General features: G+C 45.2%; 2 long non-coding RNA genes across 2 annotated transcripts in view; both read right to left on the bottom strand.

Moving 5' to 3' along the window:
- Positions 1-17,450, bottom strand: part of LOC130357808 (uncharacterized) — a 41,124-nt gene extending 23,674 nt beyond the window's left edge. The window contains exon 1 of the long non-coding RNA XR_008889278.1: positions 17,383-17,450. This is a non-coding gene — a long non-coding RNA (uncharacterized LOC130357808). The remainder of the gene's footprint in view (positions 1-17,382) is intronic.
- On the bottom strand, positions 2,390-17,161 carry LOC130357805 (uncharacterized). Its single transcript, XR_008889275.1, has 3 exons — positions 16,824-17,161; positions 2,814-2,867; positions 2,390-2,704 (listed from the first exon to the last, which is right to left on the bottom strand). It is a non-coding gene; the product is annotated as an uncharacterized LOC130357805 (long non-coding RNA).
- Positions 17,451-17,538: the final 88 nt, after the last annotated feature.

Below are 17,538 nucleotides of genomic sequence, written 5' to 3' on the forward strand. Positions count from 1 at the left end.
CACTATTCCAGGACAACTCGTAAGCAAGAGCACGGAACTGAATGGCGTACTCGCCAACGGAAGAAACACCCTGGGCCAGGTTCAGCAGGGCAATCTCGGCTGAAGAAGCTCGGGCAGGTTCCTCAAAGACACTTCGAATTTCCGAGAAGAAGGAGTGTACAGAGGCAGTGACGGGGTCATTGCGGTCCCAGAGCGGTGCGGCCCATGACAGGGCTTTTCCAGACAGAAGGCAGAACACGAAAGCCACCTTAGACCTTTCAGTAGGAAACTGGTCCGACATCATCTCCAAGTGCTGGGAACATTGCGAAAGAAAGCCACGGCAATACTTAGAGTCCCCATTAAATTTGTCCGGCAAGGACAGGCAGAGGCTAGGAGTGGCCACTCGCTGCGGAGGAGGTGCAGGAGCTGGCGGAGGAGAAGATTGCTGGAGAAGTTGCGACTGAAGTTGGTGCGAAATGGTGGACATTTCCGACAGCTGACGGGTTAGAAGGGCGATCTGTCGGGCTTGCTGGGCGGCCACCGTGGTGAGGTCAGCGACAACTGGCAGAGGAACTTCAGCGGGATCCATGGCCGGATCTACTGTCACGATGCCGGCTGGCAGGAGGTGGATCCTCTGTGCCAGAGAGGGATAGCGAGGACCGTGCTAGTGGACCGGTTCTAAGCCACTACAGGTTTTCACCAGAGCCCGCCGCAAAGCGGGATGGTCTTGCTGCGGCGGTAGTGACCAGGTCGTATCCACTAGCAACGGCTCACCTCTCTGGCTGCTGAAGATGCTGAAGATAGGCGCGGTACAAGGGAGTAGGCAGAAGCAAGGTCGGACGTAGCAGAAGGTCGGGGGCAGGCGGCAAGGATCGTAGTCAGGGGCAACGGCAGGAGGTCAGGAACACGGACTAGGAACAGACAAGGGAACGCTTTCACTAGGCACAAGTGCAACAAGATCCGGCGAGGGAGTGCAGGGGAAGTGAGGTGATATAGGGAAGTGCACAGGTGGGAGCCAATTAAGCTAATTGGGAAGATTGGGCCAGGCACCATCATTGGTGCACTGGCCCTTTAAATCGCAGAGACCCGGCGCGCGCGCGCCCTAGGGAGCGGGGCCGCGCGCGCCGGGACAGGACCGAGGGAGAGCGAGTCAGGTACGGGGACCGGGGTGCGCATCGCGAGCGGGCGCTATCCGCATCGCGAATCGCATCCCGGCTGAAGGCGGGACCGCAGCGCACCCGGTCAGTGGATCTGACCGGGGCGCTGCAACAACGAAGATGAGGCGAGCGCTCCGGGGAGGAACGGGGACCCGGAGCGCTCGGCGTAACAGACATGCAGAGGTGGGGTGGTCATTAAGTATCTTCCGTCAGAGAACCAATGGTGTCCCGTTGCCGTTTTGCTCAAGACTAATGAAAGCTTTGATTGAAAAACCAGAAGATTCTCCCTTGTTGCCTTTCAATTCAGTCGCCCTCACTACATCACAATTTAGTACTCATGTTCGTATATTAATGAAGAACCTGGGTCTCGACTCCAGGAGATATTCGGGACACTTGTTTCGTATTGGGGCTGCTTCGGCAGCTTCCGCACATAAGGTGCCACCCCATATCATAAGGAAACTAGGGAGATGGAGATCGGGTTGTTCTGCCACATACATTCCTGACCCTTGTATCGAAATGGCCAATGTGCTTAAATATTTAGCACTTTAATTTCAATAAATGACTCTTAATTCATACCCTTCATGGTGTCTTTTTTTGCCCACTAAAGGCTGATCGTTGGTCGCAGTTTTGGGCACAGTTCAACTGCTTTATGTGTATGTGTATTGATGATCAGTCAGTTTGTTACAGGTGATAATGAAGATCAGCAGTACTTCCCTCAGGTAAGTCTTTTCTATTACAGTATGCGGTTTAGACCTGACCACAAATATATATATATATATATATATATATATATATATATATATATATTTATAAACTTCAATAGTAAATTGTAGTAACCTGCTGTTTGTGGAAGTTGAAATTTTTATACTGTACATTGTTTTGAATAATAGAGATGTATCTTATTGCTTTGGCTACTTTATTACCATAGTTTTATAGTATTGATGTGTAAAATCTGTATAATATAAAGTAGCTGTCAATTCAAATGAAAATGGACACGTAGATAAGTAGCTATCTGAGGACTTGATATTAACCTACCATTCATGAAGCCTTGATCACTCCTGATAATGCTGTCATGACAAAAATGCTTTTTTATTAGCTCTTTATGATTGTTATTAAAGCCTTGTTAGCAGGAGAGACAGTAGAGGAGTAAAATACTCTGATAACATTAGGGGAGGTTAAGGGTGTGAATGCAAATGAGGCTAATAAATTAATGTAAATACTGAATAAAAAGACAACACACAATCAAGTGGAACATAGGCAAAAAAGACTACAATTTAATTTCAAAGTAATGCAGACAAATTGTAATAATTTGAAAAGTAAAGGCAAAATGGGAAACCTGAATGAATAACATCCAAGAATAGATGAAAGAGCACAGAATACATTTTATAGTCCAATAAAATAGCACAAATGGAAAATCACGTGCATCAGTACTGGCTTGGAAGAGAAAACACAGGTCAAAATGTTTGGTGCTTTCTCATCCATGTTGCAGATGTTCTGGCATATGGTACAGCTACAGTATCTCTGATTGAACAATGGATCAATGGGTCATTTTTCCTTTGGATGATATTCTGTGAAGTGGATCAGATAGAAAACTGCTTTTTATCATGCAAACATGTATTTAAGAAGCATTTCCAAAAATCTTCCAAGGAAATTATTAAAAGGCTGTTTTCGTCTTACCTTGGAGAGTTGTTGTCAATCTTATTAAATGTGAACAATTTCCCAAACATGTTTCTGTGAATGCAAAATGAATGTCCACCTTTTAATTACATGCCATTTCAGGTCTAGTATTCTGCACTTATTCATTGTGACAACATATATCTATAGGGATTGAAATGTTGCTTTGTATTAGGCTTGGTTCCCATTCCTCTTTTCTTTTTCTCCCCCCCCCCCCCCAAAAAAAAAAAATGCCACAAATGGCACATAGCATTTTTTGGTGGAAAACAACACAGCAACACAGCAGAAGTTGGCTAAAAGTCAATAGGGATTAATGATATGCCAAACCCACATCGCCCTTGTTACGCCGAGCACTCCATGTCCCTGCTCCTCCCCGGAGTGCTCGCGGCGTTCTTCTGCATGCAGCGCCCGGTTAGACCCGCTGACCGGGAGCGCTGCTCAGCTATCACCGGCAGGGTCGCATCCCAATCCTCTCACCTGCCCCTTCCTCCTGCTTTCCTGTCCCGGCGCACACGGCCCCGCTCTCTAGGGAACGCGCGCGCCGGCTCTCTGAAATTTAAACGGCCAGTGCACCACTAATTGGTGCCTGGCCCAATCAGTACTAATCACTTCCTACACTATATAATCCTACTTCCCCTTCCTGTCCTTGCCGGATCTTGTTGCCTAGTGCCAGAGAAAGCATTTCTTGTGTCTCTTTGCCTGTGTATCCAGACACTTTGCCGTTGCCCCAGACTACGAACCTTGCCGCCTGCCTTGACCTTCTGCTATGTCTGACATCACTTTGCCTTGTCCTTGTGTACCGCGCCTGTCTCAGCTATCAATGAGGTTGAGTCGCTATCGGGTGGAACGACCTGGGGGTTACCTGCCGCACCAAGTCCATCCTGCTTTGCGGCGGGCTCTGGTGAATACCAGTAACCTCTTAGATTCCGTTCCCCTGGTACGGCCCACGCCATCGCCTCACTGACACAGGGGATCCACTCCTGTGTCCTTCCTGCATACCAGTCCGGATCCTGACAGTAGATCCGGCCATGGATCCCCCTGAGGTGCCGCTGCCAAGTCTCGCTGACCTCGCCTCCGTGGTCGCCCAGCAATCCCAGCAGATCGCCCAACAAGGACAACAGCTGTCTCAGTTGACTGCCAGGCTTCAGAAGCTTTTGCCTCCACAGCAGCAACCATCTCCACCGCCAGCTCCAGCATCTCCTCCACAGTGAGCTGCCGCTGCAACGTCCAGAGTCCGCCTGTCTCTACCAGACAAGTTTGACGGGGATTCTAAGTTGTGCCGTGGCTTCCTGACCCAGTGTTCACTGCATCTGGAGATCATGTTGTACCAGTTTCCCACAGAACGGTCTAAGGTGGCATTCGTGCTCAGTCTGCTTTTCGGGAAGGCCTTGTCCTGGGCCACACCGCTTTGGGACTGCAACGATCCTGCCACTGCTACCATTCAGTCCTTCTTCAACGAAGTACGCAGTGTCTTTGAGGAACCTGCCCGTGCACCTTCCGCTGAAACCGCCTTACTTAACCTCGTCCAAGGAGACTCTACAGTGGGCGAATATGCCGTACAGTTCCGCACATTGGCCTCTGAGTTGGCCTGGAATAATGAGGCTCTCTGTGCGACCTTTAAGAAAGGTTTATCCAGGCACATCAAGGATTGTCTGGCCGCACGAGAGATACCCTCCTCCCTGACCGAACTCATCTGGCACTTGGCTACCCGCATTGATATGCGCTACTTTGAAAGACGCCAGGAGCTTCGCCAGGAAAAGTATCTTGTTCACACAAGGCGTAATCCGCGCCTGGCTCCTCTCTTACAGCATCCATTGCAACCAGTTCCTGTGCCTTCCGCTGAGGAGGCCATGCAAGTGGATCGGTCACGCCTGACCCAACAAGAGAGAAATCTGTCAAGTTTCCATCTCTACACCTCTGCCAGGCTTACCTAATGCCTACCAGGATTTCTCCGATGTGTTCAGTAAAAACCAAGCTGAAGTCTTACCACCTCACAGACCTTTTGACTGTCCTATTAACTTGCTTCCTGGTACTACTCCACCCCGTGGCAGAATTTACCCTCTTTCCGCTCCAGAAACGCAGGCCATGTCTGAGTATATAGGCGAAAACCTTGAGAAGGGTTTTATCAGAAAATCTTCATCTCCTGCAGGAGCAGGTTTCTTTTTTGTCGCCAAAAAGGATGGTTCTCTACGTCCTTGCATTGATTACCGCGGTCTTAACAAAATTACTGTAAAGAATCGTTATCCTTTGCCTCTCATCTCTGAACTATTTGACCGTCTACGGGGAGCAAAGATTTTTACCAAACTCGATCTAAGGGGTGCCTATAATCTCATCCATATTAGAGAAGGTGACGAATGGAAAACCGCGTTCAATACTAGAGATGGTCACGTTGAGTATCTTGTCATGCCCTTTGGTCTTTGCAACGCTCCTGCAGTCTTTTATCCTCATATTTTCCTCCAACCTAGAGGAACACCGCCTCCATGTCCGTCAAGTGCTCCATCGTCTACGCAAAAACCATCTTTACGCCAAAATTGAAAAATGTCTCTTTGAGCATAGCAGCCTACCCTTCCTGGGATACATAGTGTCCGGTCAGGGCCTTCAAATGGACCCCGACAAGCTATCTGCGGTTCTAGATTGGCCACGCCCCTCTGGTCTACGAGCTATCCAACGCTTTCTCGGATTTACCAATTATTACCGTCAATTTATTCCTCACTTCTCTACCATCGTTGCTCCTATTGTAGCATTAACCAAGAAAAATGCTAATCCGAAGTCCTGGCCACCGCAGGCGGAGGAAGCCTTTAACCATCTCAAGGCTACCTTTGCCTCTGCTCCTGTACTGTCCAGGCCTGATCCTCTGAAGCCTTTTATCCTCGAAGTTGATGCCTCATCTGTCGGAGCTGGTGCTATTTTAATTCAAAAGAAAACATCAGGAAAGACCTTCACCTGCGTTTTTTTCTCCAAAACCTTTTCTCCTGCAGAGAAAAATTACTCAATTGGCGACCGAGAATTCCTGGCCATCAAGCTGGTACTTGAGGAGTGGAGACATATCTTGGAAGGATCCGTTCACCCCATCATTATCTATACGGACCATAAAAACTTATCCTATCTTCAATCTGCACAACGTTTGAATCCACGCCAAGCTAGATGGTCTTTGTTTTTTTGCTCGCTTCAATTTTGAAATACATTTTCGTCCTGCCGACAAAAATTTCAGGGCTGATGCTCTATCACGTTCCGCCGATGTCTCCGAATCTGAAACTCCTCCTCTACACATTATCCCTCCTGAGTGCCTTATCTCTTCTGCTCCTACCACCCTTGTGCAAATTCCTCCTGGAAAGACCTACGTTCCACCACGCCTTCGGCTCAAAATCCTTAAATGGGGTCACTCATCTCATTTGGCCGGACATGCTGGTGTCAAGAAGTCTGCGCAGTTAATTTCCAGACACTATTGGTGGTCTTCCCTGGAAAAAGACGTGTCTGATTTCGTTCGGGCTTGTACGGTTTGCGCCCGTGACAAAACCCCACGCCAGAAACCTGCAGGTCTTCTTTTTCCTCTGCCTGTGCCTGAACAGCCATGGTCCCATATAGCAATGGACTTCATTACTGACCTACCACTTTCTCACGGCAATACAGTCATTTGGGTGGTCGTTGATCGCTTTTCTAAAATGGCTCATTTTGTCCCTCTGCCTGGTCTGCCTACTGCGCCTCAATTGGCAAAACAATTTTTTCTACATATTTTTCGCCTCCATGGGCTTCCCACGCACATCGTCTCTGACAGAGGTGTGCGATTTGTTTCCAAGTTCTGAGCCCTATGTAGTCAATTAAAAATCTAATTAAATTTCACTTGTGCTTACCACCCTCAATCCAACGGTCAAGTGGAAAGAGTTAATCAAATTCTCGGTGACTACTTATGTTATTTTGTCTCCGCCCGTCAAGATGACTGGGTGGACCTTCTGCGTCTTCCTCCAAATCTCAATTTTTTGTGGTGTACGGCCGTCACCCGCTTCCCCCCCTCCTCATTCCCACTTCATCTGGAGTTCCTGCCTTAGATGATTTGACACAAGACTTCTACTCTATCTGGAAGGAAACTCAAAAGTCGCTCTTACTGGCCTCATCTCGCATGAAGAGACATGCTGATAAAAAGAGAAGAATTCCTCCTGTCTTTGCCCCCGGTGTCAAAGTGTGGCTCTCTGCCAAATACATCCATTTCCATGTCCCTAGCTACAAGCTTGGACCACGGTACCTCGGACCATTTAAAATCAAAAATCAAATCAATTCTGTCTCCTACAAGCTCCATCTTCCTTCTTCTCTTCGTATTCCCAACTCTTTCCATGTTTCTCTTCTCAAACCTCTTATACTTAACCGTTATTCTCCCAAAGTCACTGTTCCTGCTCCTGTTTCTGGCTCCTCTGATGTCCTCTCTGTCAAAGAGATCCTCGCCTCCAAGATCGTCCGAGGTGAAGGATTTTTTTTAATTGATTGGGAGAATTGTGGTCCAGAAGAGAGGTCCTGGGAACCTTAGGCCAAAATTCTGGACAAAGAGCTTGTCCACAGATTCCTGGGCTCCAAAAGGAGGGGGAGACCAAAGGGGGGGGGGGGTACTGTTACGCCGAGCGCTCCGGGTCCCTGCTTCTCCCCGAATCGCGCTTGCGGCGTTTTTCTGCATGCAGTGCCCCGGTTAGACCCGCTGACCAGGAGCGCTGCTCTGCTATCACCGGCGGGGATGCGATCCGCTTGGCGGGACACGCCCGCCCGCGGGTCGCATCCCAATTCTCTCACCTGCCCCGTCCTCCTGCTGTCCTTTCCCGGCACGCACGGCCCCGCTCTCTAGGGCGCGCGTGCGCTGGCTCTCTGAAATTTAAAGGGCCAGTGCACCACTAATTGGTGCCTGGCCCAATCAGTGCTAATCACTTCCTACACTATATAATCCCACTTCCCCTTCCTGTCCTCGCCGGATCTTGTTGCCTAGTGCCAGAGAAAGTGTTTCTTCCCTTTGCCTGTGTATCCAGACCCTTTGCCGTTGCCCCTGACTACGAACCTTGCTGCCTGCTTGGACCTTCTGCTACGTCTGACCTCGCCTTGCCTTGTCCTTGTGTACCGCGCCTGTCTCAGCTGTCAGTGAGGTTGAGTCGCTATCGGGTGGAACGACCTGGGGGTTATATGCCGCAGCAAGTCCATCCCGCTTTTCAGCGGGCTCTGGTGAATACCAGTAACCTCTTAGATTCCGTTCCACTGGTACGGCCCACGCCATCACCTCATTGACACAGGGGATCCACTCCTGTGTCCTTCCTGCATACCAATCCGAATCCTGACAGCTTTTTTTCATTTGCTGTTTGCTTCCCTCATCTTTGGTGTTTTTTTGCGGTTTGGGGCTCAGTGGTAGGTTTCTAAAATAAAATGGACAGTTCCTGACACAGAGGTGTCAGCAGAGACCACTGTGGTCAGACAGAAAAGAATTTCAAACAGAAAAGAATTGTTAAATTATACAGGACCCATTTGCTGCACGTAAATTAGTCTGTAAATTAGTAAATTAAAAATAATCCACATAAAGACTATGTTCACACAGTGCATTTTCATCTGTAATGATATGTAAAAGGTAGTCAAGGCACTGCAAGACGTATTATGCTGTATTCAGTGGATGAATGGTACTACCGCTGAACCTTGCTGGTGGTGCTACTGCGTGTATATGTGAAGTCCACCTCAAGGTAATCAACAAAGAAATTGTAGAAAAACACAATGCACTCACCCTGTTGCTTTCTTCATACTTTATTCTTGTTTAAAGCTGGATATCCACCCGTGATGGGAGAAACTAATCTACAGATAGGTGAGCGGTGCGGCGGGGAGGTGTGCAGGGGGATGGAGACAACAGTCTGTTTCACAGGAGCTTCTTCCGGTCTCTTTCAGGCAACAGGTGCTCTGTGTCTCTTATACATTATGTGCAAGAGGGGTGTATACTTAACGAAAACATAATACACCAAGAACAGAGCTAACTTGTCCATGACCTGTGTCTACAGATAGGGGGATAGATTGTTACGGTCATTGAGGCCCAAAGGTACTGGACGAATTATGCATATTGTTCCTGTGTTCCGTCCCCAATCATCAGCACATCAGGTATTTTTTGTGGAGAATATTTATTTGCTTTAATATTGTGCTAGAAATATATTAGCGATACCGGGGTACCCATTGTGGTACCCCGGTTCTGCACATACCACTGCCCTTCACATGTGAACATATTATTAGTGAGGATAAATCTCAGCGAGTCAGTCACGAATGTCTTGAATAGAGATGACTTATCTGTTAGGGAAAGAAAACCCTATACGACCTGTATACCCACATCGTGAAGGATGCGGGTATACAGGTTCTCTTTTTATACAGTTTCTTTGTTGATTGCATTTTCATCTGTATTTGTAGGCATAAAAATTTTTTTAACAAACAGCGTTGCTGAAATTGCTGTAGGTTATTTTACATTTTACTGCTTATTTTCTGTTTTATATTAATATTTTGTATTTGCAGCTGCTTTTTTTCTTACAGTTGTAAATAATGCTCATTATTTTTTTTTAACCCCTGAAGGACCAAGGGTTTTTCTGTTTTTGCATTTTTGTTTTTTTCCTCATCACCTTCTAAAAATCATAACGCTTTCAATTGTACACCTACAGACTCATATGAGGGCTTATTTTTTTGCGCCACCAATTGTACTTTGTAATGACATCAAGAATTTCACCATAAACGTTACGACAAAACCAGAACAAAATATTTGTGGGACAAAATTGAAAAAAAAAAAAAAAAAACGCCATTTTGTAAATTTTGGGGGGTTTCAGATTCTATGGTATACACTTTTCGTAAAAATGACACCTTATCTTTATTCTGTAGGTCCATAGTGTTACAAAGATACCTAATTTATATAGGTTTTATTTTATTTTACTACTACTTTAAAAAAATTATAACTACATGCACCAAAATTAGTATGTGTAAAATTGTCATTTTCTGACCCCTATAACTTTTTTTTCAGTATACTGGGTCGTATGAAGGCGCCATGATCTGAAGTACCATTTTTGTTTTGATTTTAATTTTTTTTTAGGGTATACAAAGTGACCAAAAATACGCAAGCTTGGATTTGGATTTTTTTTTTTACGTGTAAGTCTTTGAGCATGTGGTTTAATTAACATTATATTTTTATAGTTTGGACATTTACACATGGGATGATACCATATATGTTTGTTTCTGTTTATATATATTTTTTTTAAATGGGAAAAGGGGGGTGATTCAAACTTTTATTAAGGAAGGGGTTAAATCACATTCACTAACTATTACATGTAATCCTTGGATTGCATACACTGTTCAATGCTATGCCATAGCATTGATCAGTGTTATCGATGCTCTGCTGCTCCAGCCTGGATCTCAGGCATGGTGCAGCAGAGCGATGGTCGTACAGCAGGAAGCAAGGTAAGAAGCCTCAGCTGTTCGGGACGCCTCAATTTCACCGCGGTGGTCACGAACAGCCCACTGAGCTAACCGGCAACACTTTTCTCCCGTTTTAGAGTATGATCAACTTTGATTGTGGCATCAAAAGGGTTAATACTGGACATCAGTCTGATCGTCGATGTCCGATATTAGGCACGGGTCCTGGCTGCTGATAGCAACTGGACCTGCCGGGTATGAAGCGCACTCAGCTCCTGAGCACGCTTTACATAATGGGAGCCGGCCAGGAGTGTAAATATATGCTCGTGGTCGTTGAGGGGTTAAAAAAAACAGCTTATGTCTTCTGAAAACGGCACCACACCTGTCCTCAGGTTGTGTATAGTATTAAAACTCGGCTTCATTCACTTTAATGGAACTGAACTGCAATACCACACACAACCTAAGAACAGGTGTGGTGCTGTTTAAAAAAAATAATATAAAATCATCTCTGTCTTTCTAATCCTGGATAATTCCTTTTTTTTTTCCTATAATGCAGCAACTATAGACCATTTTTCATAGACTTTGATACAACACATTATTTAGCAAAAATACAAGTGTAATTTGAACCCCATTTTATGACGGTATCTTTATAAAAAATATGGGTCATTTAACAGTTTGTGAACATAACCCTAAATTGTTACGAAAAATTGTTTTTTTTTTACTTTTGTCTTCAGCTTTCTGTTAGGAATATCTGTTTATTAAAATAACCTAAAAACTCACTGTAATAATGTAAGCATATATATTGTGATAACACTTTGCAATATAGTTGTGTTTCATGAGAGACTCGCTCTGAAGGAGCAAGAGAAAGGAAAGGGCAAACAAAAAGGTTTCTGCACACTGTAAAGAGCTAAGGAGGAGTCTGTTTTTATTAGATTTTAAAAATAGTACAGAACAGTACAGTACGTGTCCCATGATGAAGATAAGAAGAATAACAAAAAAGAGTAGGATGCAATGTTTACAATGGTATATTATGAATATGCTTAGCAATCCCTTTTGTGTCTTAACTCTGTCAACTTAGGACTTTCGTTACATACAAGACACCACACTATTGTCCAATAAAAGTAACCATTAGGGATATTATAAAAAGCAGCAATATCTTCTATGTTTACCAGATCACCGAGGGACCCAAAAAATAGACAATAAAGCATTGTGGTGCAGAAGACAAAAACAAAAGAAAAGAAAAAATGAGAAAAATAAAACAACAGGAACTTAAGTTGAGAATTCATGATTCTTTGTATGGGATCTTGGAATGAAGGCAGTGCCTGTGTTATACTCTTATTATCCAGATATTATCATGTCATTCTATCGCACTACCTCCTCCTCCATGACTTTTTAATAGAGCGCTCTCCTTTTTAATTACTGCTTCATTAACAGGAGTGTAAATAAGATGGGAAAGGCAGTGAGCTGCAGAATGAGTCGAGATCCAGGAGAGAGCAACACTGTCAGGTGAGAATAATAATAATCTTTTTAATCGAATGCCTGGCTGCTTGCCTCACACTCCTTACACTCTGCAGAGAAGACAGTGACACAATGTGTAGATTTACTTCTCTATCACTTTGTTTTTCCCAGCATACAGAAAGGTCGCTGGTACACTGCAGTGGTACAGAGACCAAAGATGTAGGACATCATGATGCCTGTCGGCACATAACAAACTATGGTGCAGTGTTTATTATTATTCTATTATATATTTACACTAGCTGAGTACCCGGCGTTGCCCGGTTTTTCCTTCCTCATCCTTGTTGGGGAGGAAAATAAACAAAGGAGGAAGCATTTGACTTCATATCCCATCCCCATATATTGGTGTCATATCCCAACCCCGTATCCCATCCCCATATCCCATCCTCATATCTCAACCTCATATCCCGACCTCATATCCCATCCTCATATCCTGTCCTCATATCCCATCCTCATATCCCGTCCTCATGTCTTGACTTCATATCCTGTCCTCATATCCCGACCTCATATCCCAACGTCATATCTCGACCTCATATCTCAACCTCATATCTCGGCCTCCTATCCCGTCCTCATATCTCAACCTCATATCTCAACCTCCTATCCCGTCCTCATATCACGTCCGCATATGCCGTCCTCATATCTCGACCTCTTATCCCGACCTCCTATCCCATCCTCCTATCCCGTCCTCATATCTCAACCTCATGTCCCGTCCTCATATCTCGACCTCATATTCCGTCCTCATATCCCATCCTCATATCTCGTCCTCATATTCCGACCTCATATCCCATCATTATATCCCAACCTTATATCCTGACCTCCTATCCCATCCTCCTATCTCGACCTCATATCCTGTCCTCATATCCCGTCCTCATATCCTGACTTCATATCTTGACCTCCTATCCCGACCCCCTATCCTGACCTCCTATCCCGACCTCATATCCCATCCATATATCCTGACCTCCTATCCCGTCCTCCTATCTTGACCTCATCTCCCGTCCTCATATGCCGACCTCATATTCCATCCTCATATCTAGACCTCCTATCCCGACCTCCTCTCTTTGTGAGATGGGGTGTGGCTTGCAAGCCGGATTGACACATTCAACAGGAAATGCAGAGTGGAGCTTGTGGAGTAAGGTACTGGAAGTCCCATATACTCTCATGGGACTTGAAACCAAAAAACATCTTTTATATAAAGGTGTAGGTAAGGGTTAATTTAACTATCATATCTTTTTATCTAACATATAAGTAATGTGTGTACCAGGTATTGAAATATCTCCAGCCATACGGAAGTTATGTGGGAACAAACATTTCCCATTGATTTGAATGGGACTTTAAACAAAAACCCGATCCTCCCAAATGGGGGTAGTTAAGGGTTAAATTAACTATCCTATATTTTAAGTGGACATATAAGTAACATGGGACCAAGTATTATCGAAATATCTCCAGCCGTTTGGAAGTTATGCAGTAACATATGTTTCCCATAGGGAATGGGACTTTAAACAAAAAAAACCCCACCTGGCAAATGGGGGTGAGTAAGGGTTAAATCACCTATCCTATGTTTGTTGTTGACATATAAGTAGCATGTGTGCCAAGTTTCATGTTAATATCTTTAGCCGTTTGGACGTGATGCTGGAACATATACACATACATACATACTCACACACACACGTTGAGTTTTATATATACACTAGCTGAGTACCCGGCGTTGCCTGGTATTTCCTTCCTAATCCTTGTTGGGGAGGAAAATAAACAAAGGAGGAAGCTTATCCTGTCATCATATCCTGACCTCCTATCCCGACCTCCTATCCCGTCCTCCTATCCCGTCCTCCTATCCCGTCCTCCTTTTCCGTCCTCCTTTCCCGTCCTCATATCTCGACCTCCTTTCCCGTCCTCCTATCCCGTCCTCCAATGCAGTCCATCTATCCCATTCTCCTATCCCATCCTCCTATCCTGACCTCCCATCCCGACCTCCTATCCCATCCTCCTATCCCTTCCTCCTATCTTGTCCTCCAATCCCGTCCTTCTATCAAGACCTCCTATCCCGTCCTCCTATCTCGACCTCCTATCCTGTCCTCCTATCATGACCTCCTATCCTGTCCTCCTATCTCGACCTCCTATCCCGTCCTCCTATCTCGACCTCCTATCCCGTCCTCCTATCCGGACCTCCTATCCCTTCCTCCTATCCTGTCCTCTTATCGCGACCTCCTATCCCGTCCTCCTATCCTATCCTCCTATCCTGTCCTCCTATCCCATCCTCCTATCCGTCCTCCTATACCGTCCTCCTATCTCGACCTCCTATCCCGACCTCCTATCTTGACCTCCTATCTCGACCTCCTATCCCGACCTCCTATCCCGACCTCCTATTCCGACCTCCCATCCTGTACTCCTATCCCGTACTCCTATCCCGTACTCCTATCCCGACCTCCTATCTCGTTCTCCTATCCGGTCCTCCTATCCCGTCCTCCTATCCCGTCCTCCTTTCCCATCCTCCTATCCTGTCCTCATATCTCGACCTCCTTTCCCGTCCACCTTTCCTGTCCTCCTTTTCCGTCCTCCTATCCCGTCCTCCAATCCAGTCCATCTATCCCGTCCTCCTATCCCGACCTCCTATCCCATCCTCCTATCCCGTCCTCCTATCCTGTCCTCCTATCCCGTCCTTCTATCACGACCTCCTATCCCGTCCTCCTATCTCGACCTCCTATCCCGTCCTCCTATCATGACCTCCTATCCTGTCCTCCTATCTCGACCTCCTATCCTGTCCTCCTATCCTGACCTCCTATCCCGACCTCCTATCCCATCCTCCTATCGCGACCTCCTATCCCGTCCTCCTATCATGTCCTCCTTTCCCGTCCTCCTATCCCATCCTCCTATCCGTCCTCCTATACCGTCCTCCTATCTCGACCTCCTATCCCGACCTCCTATCCCGACCTCCTATCCCGACCTCCTATCTCGACCTCCTATCCCGACCTCCTATCCCGACCTCCTATCCCGACCTCCCATCCCGTACTCCTATCCCGTACTCCTATCCCGACCTCCTATCTCGTCCTCCTATTTCGTCCTCCAATCCCGTTAGTGGCGTCTCCAGCATTCAAATTTAGGGGGGGCACATGGGGGGCCAGTGACAAAAGTGGGGGGGGGGCAATTTTAAAACGTGTGTGCGTGTATGTGCATATATATATATATATATATATATATATATATATATATATAGTCCCAAAATAATGCAGCACTACTTATCCAGTCCAGCAAACAATGGTGGTGCCAGCGTCCAAAAAAAGACTCGATCAAAGTCCTCCATAGACAGAAACCAAAAACAGGCGCAGCACTCCGAAAAAACAGTGTGATTTAATATCTCATGTCAGCATTACAACGTTTCAACTCCTCCTGGAGCCTGCTTGAAAATGGCTCCAGGAGGAGTTGAAACGTTGTGATGCTGACATGAGATATTAAATCACACAGTTTTTTCGGAGTGCTGCGCCTGTTTTTGGTTTCTATATATATATATATATACACACACACACATATATATATATATATATATATATATATATATATATTTATATATATATATATATATATATATATATATATATATACACACAATGATTTTTTTTCCGTTTTTGCCATAGATTTTTGGGTAAATGACTGATGTCATTATAAAGTAGAATTGGTGGCGCAAAAATAAGCTATCATATGGACTTTTGTCGGTGGATCTGCAGCATAAAATACACTGTGGATCCACCCCTGAATGAGCCCTTAGGGTACGTTCAGACGTACAGGATCTGCTGTATATTTTCTGCAGCTGATTTTGCTACCTATTGAAGCTAATGGGTTGCAAAATCAGCTGCACAAAATATGCAGCAAAAATATGCAGCAGATCCTGTACATGTGAATGTACCCTTGAGGGGTTAATGAGGGGTTAATGTGTTCACATTTTGTCCTTCCAGAGGGGTCACTTTCCCTCCTCCAGTGTCCACAGGTCTCCAACAGGCCACATTACCAGAACAATTTATGGGAAAATCGCGGCAAAAATTGCGCTGTTTTACCGCGATTTACGAAAAATCGCGGTAAAAGCGCGCAATTTTTGCCGCGATTTTTCCCAAAAAATTTTGTGATAATGTGGCCTGTTGGTGACCCTCTGGACTGCTATCATACACATTACTCAGCCCCGGGTTATACTGCTGATCAGAGGGAGAGAGAGGACATGGGACATCACTCACCTCACATGAAGCGGCCGCTCTGCTGTGTGACCTGTCAGCTCTCGGCCCGTCCTCTCCTGTGCTGGGGGCGGAGCCATCAATGTATCAGGACATCCCTATTAATTTTAAATTGAGGGGGCCCAAGGGGGGGGGGGCACGGCCTGATCTAGGGGGGCCATGGCCCCCTCTGGCCCCCCTCTAGCGACGCCACTGAATCCCGTCCTCCTATCCCGACCTCCTATCCTGACCTCCTATCCCGACCCATAATATGTGTACCAGGTATTGAAATATCTCCAGCCATACGGAATTTATGTGGGAACATACATTTCCCATTGATTTGCATGGGAACAAAAACCCCGACCCTCACAAATGGGGGTAGTTAAGGGTTAGATTAACTATCCTATATTTTAAGTGGATATATAAGTAACATGTGACCAAGTATTATCGAAATATCTCAAGTCGTTTGGAAGTTATGCAGTAAGTTATGCAGTAATATATTTCCCATTGACTTGTATGGGACTATAAACATAAACCCCGCCCCTGGCAAATGGGGGTGAGTAAGGGTTAAATCACCTATCCTATGTTTGTTGTTGACATATAAGTAACATGTGTGCCAAGTTTCATGTTAATATCTTTAGCCGTTTGGACGTGATGCTGGAACACACACATACATACATACATACATACACACGTTGAGTTATATATATATATATATATATATATATATATATATATATATATATATATTGAGTTATATGTATGCATCATTTTTTTATATATTTTTTTATTTATTGAATTTTTATATTTTCTAAAACCACAGTCTAAGATTTTTTTTATTTTATTTTGCAGCACAGGCTATTATTAACTAATAAAGTAGAGGCTTTTGTGTATGCCTTGTGTTTACCTGTTTTAGCTGTTGTGGCATCCATAAATTGTCAGCAGTGGTAATTCCTATTACTCTCTGATATGGTTTCCCAGTGCTGGCTACACTTCCTATGATGTCTCTGGGTTTTGCAGAAAGTGGGGGTAAAGTCTAATCTATGCACTTGCCCTCAGTTACTTGCTCGCAGTAAATGACAAAGTTCTACTGTCCCCTCCTTTACAATGAAGAGTATTGCATTCTAAGATACAACTGAAGCTGAATTACATCTGTCTTCTGTCAGCTTTGTCACACAGGAGACACAGTCAGTGTGGTCAGTTACTATGGGGGAGATTTATCAAAACCTGTGTAGAGAAAAACTTGACCAGTTGTCCATAGCAACCAATGAGATCACGTCTTTCATTTTGCAGAGGCCTTTTCAAAAATGAAAGAAGCGATTTGATTGGTTGCTATGGGCAACTGGTCAAGTTTTCCTCTGCACAGGTTTTGATAAATCTCCCCCAATATGTGTAGTAGGCAATGGTGTAATACACACTGGCTTTGGTTTCACTGATCGCTGAGGCTGATCAGTGCATGGACTCACCTACTGTCACTGCACTTCTTATCACTAAGGGCAGATTTAAGATCTTTAGCAGCAAAGGAGGAACAGAGATGAAAAAGGAGTCTGGAGCTGAGAGGCGAAAGATCGGATAGGTGGTGATGTAATCATGTAGAAAGTTCGGTGACACAGGACATATCA

The sequence above is a fragment of the Hyla sarda genome, chromosome 2, assembly GCF_029499605.1.
Source record: "Hyla sarda isolate aHylSar1 chromosome 2, aHylSar1.hap1, whole genome shotgun sequence".
In the NCBI taxonomy this organism is placed as follows: Eukaryota; Metazoa; Chordata; class Amphibia; order Anura; family Hylidae; genus Hyla; species Hyla sarda.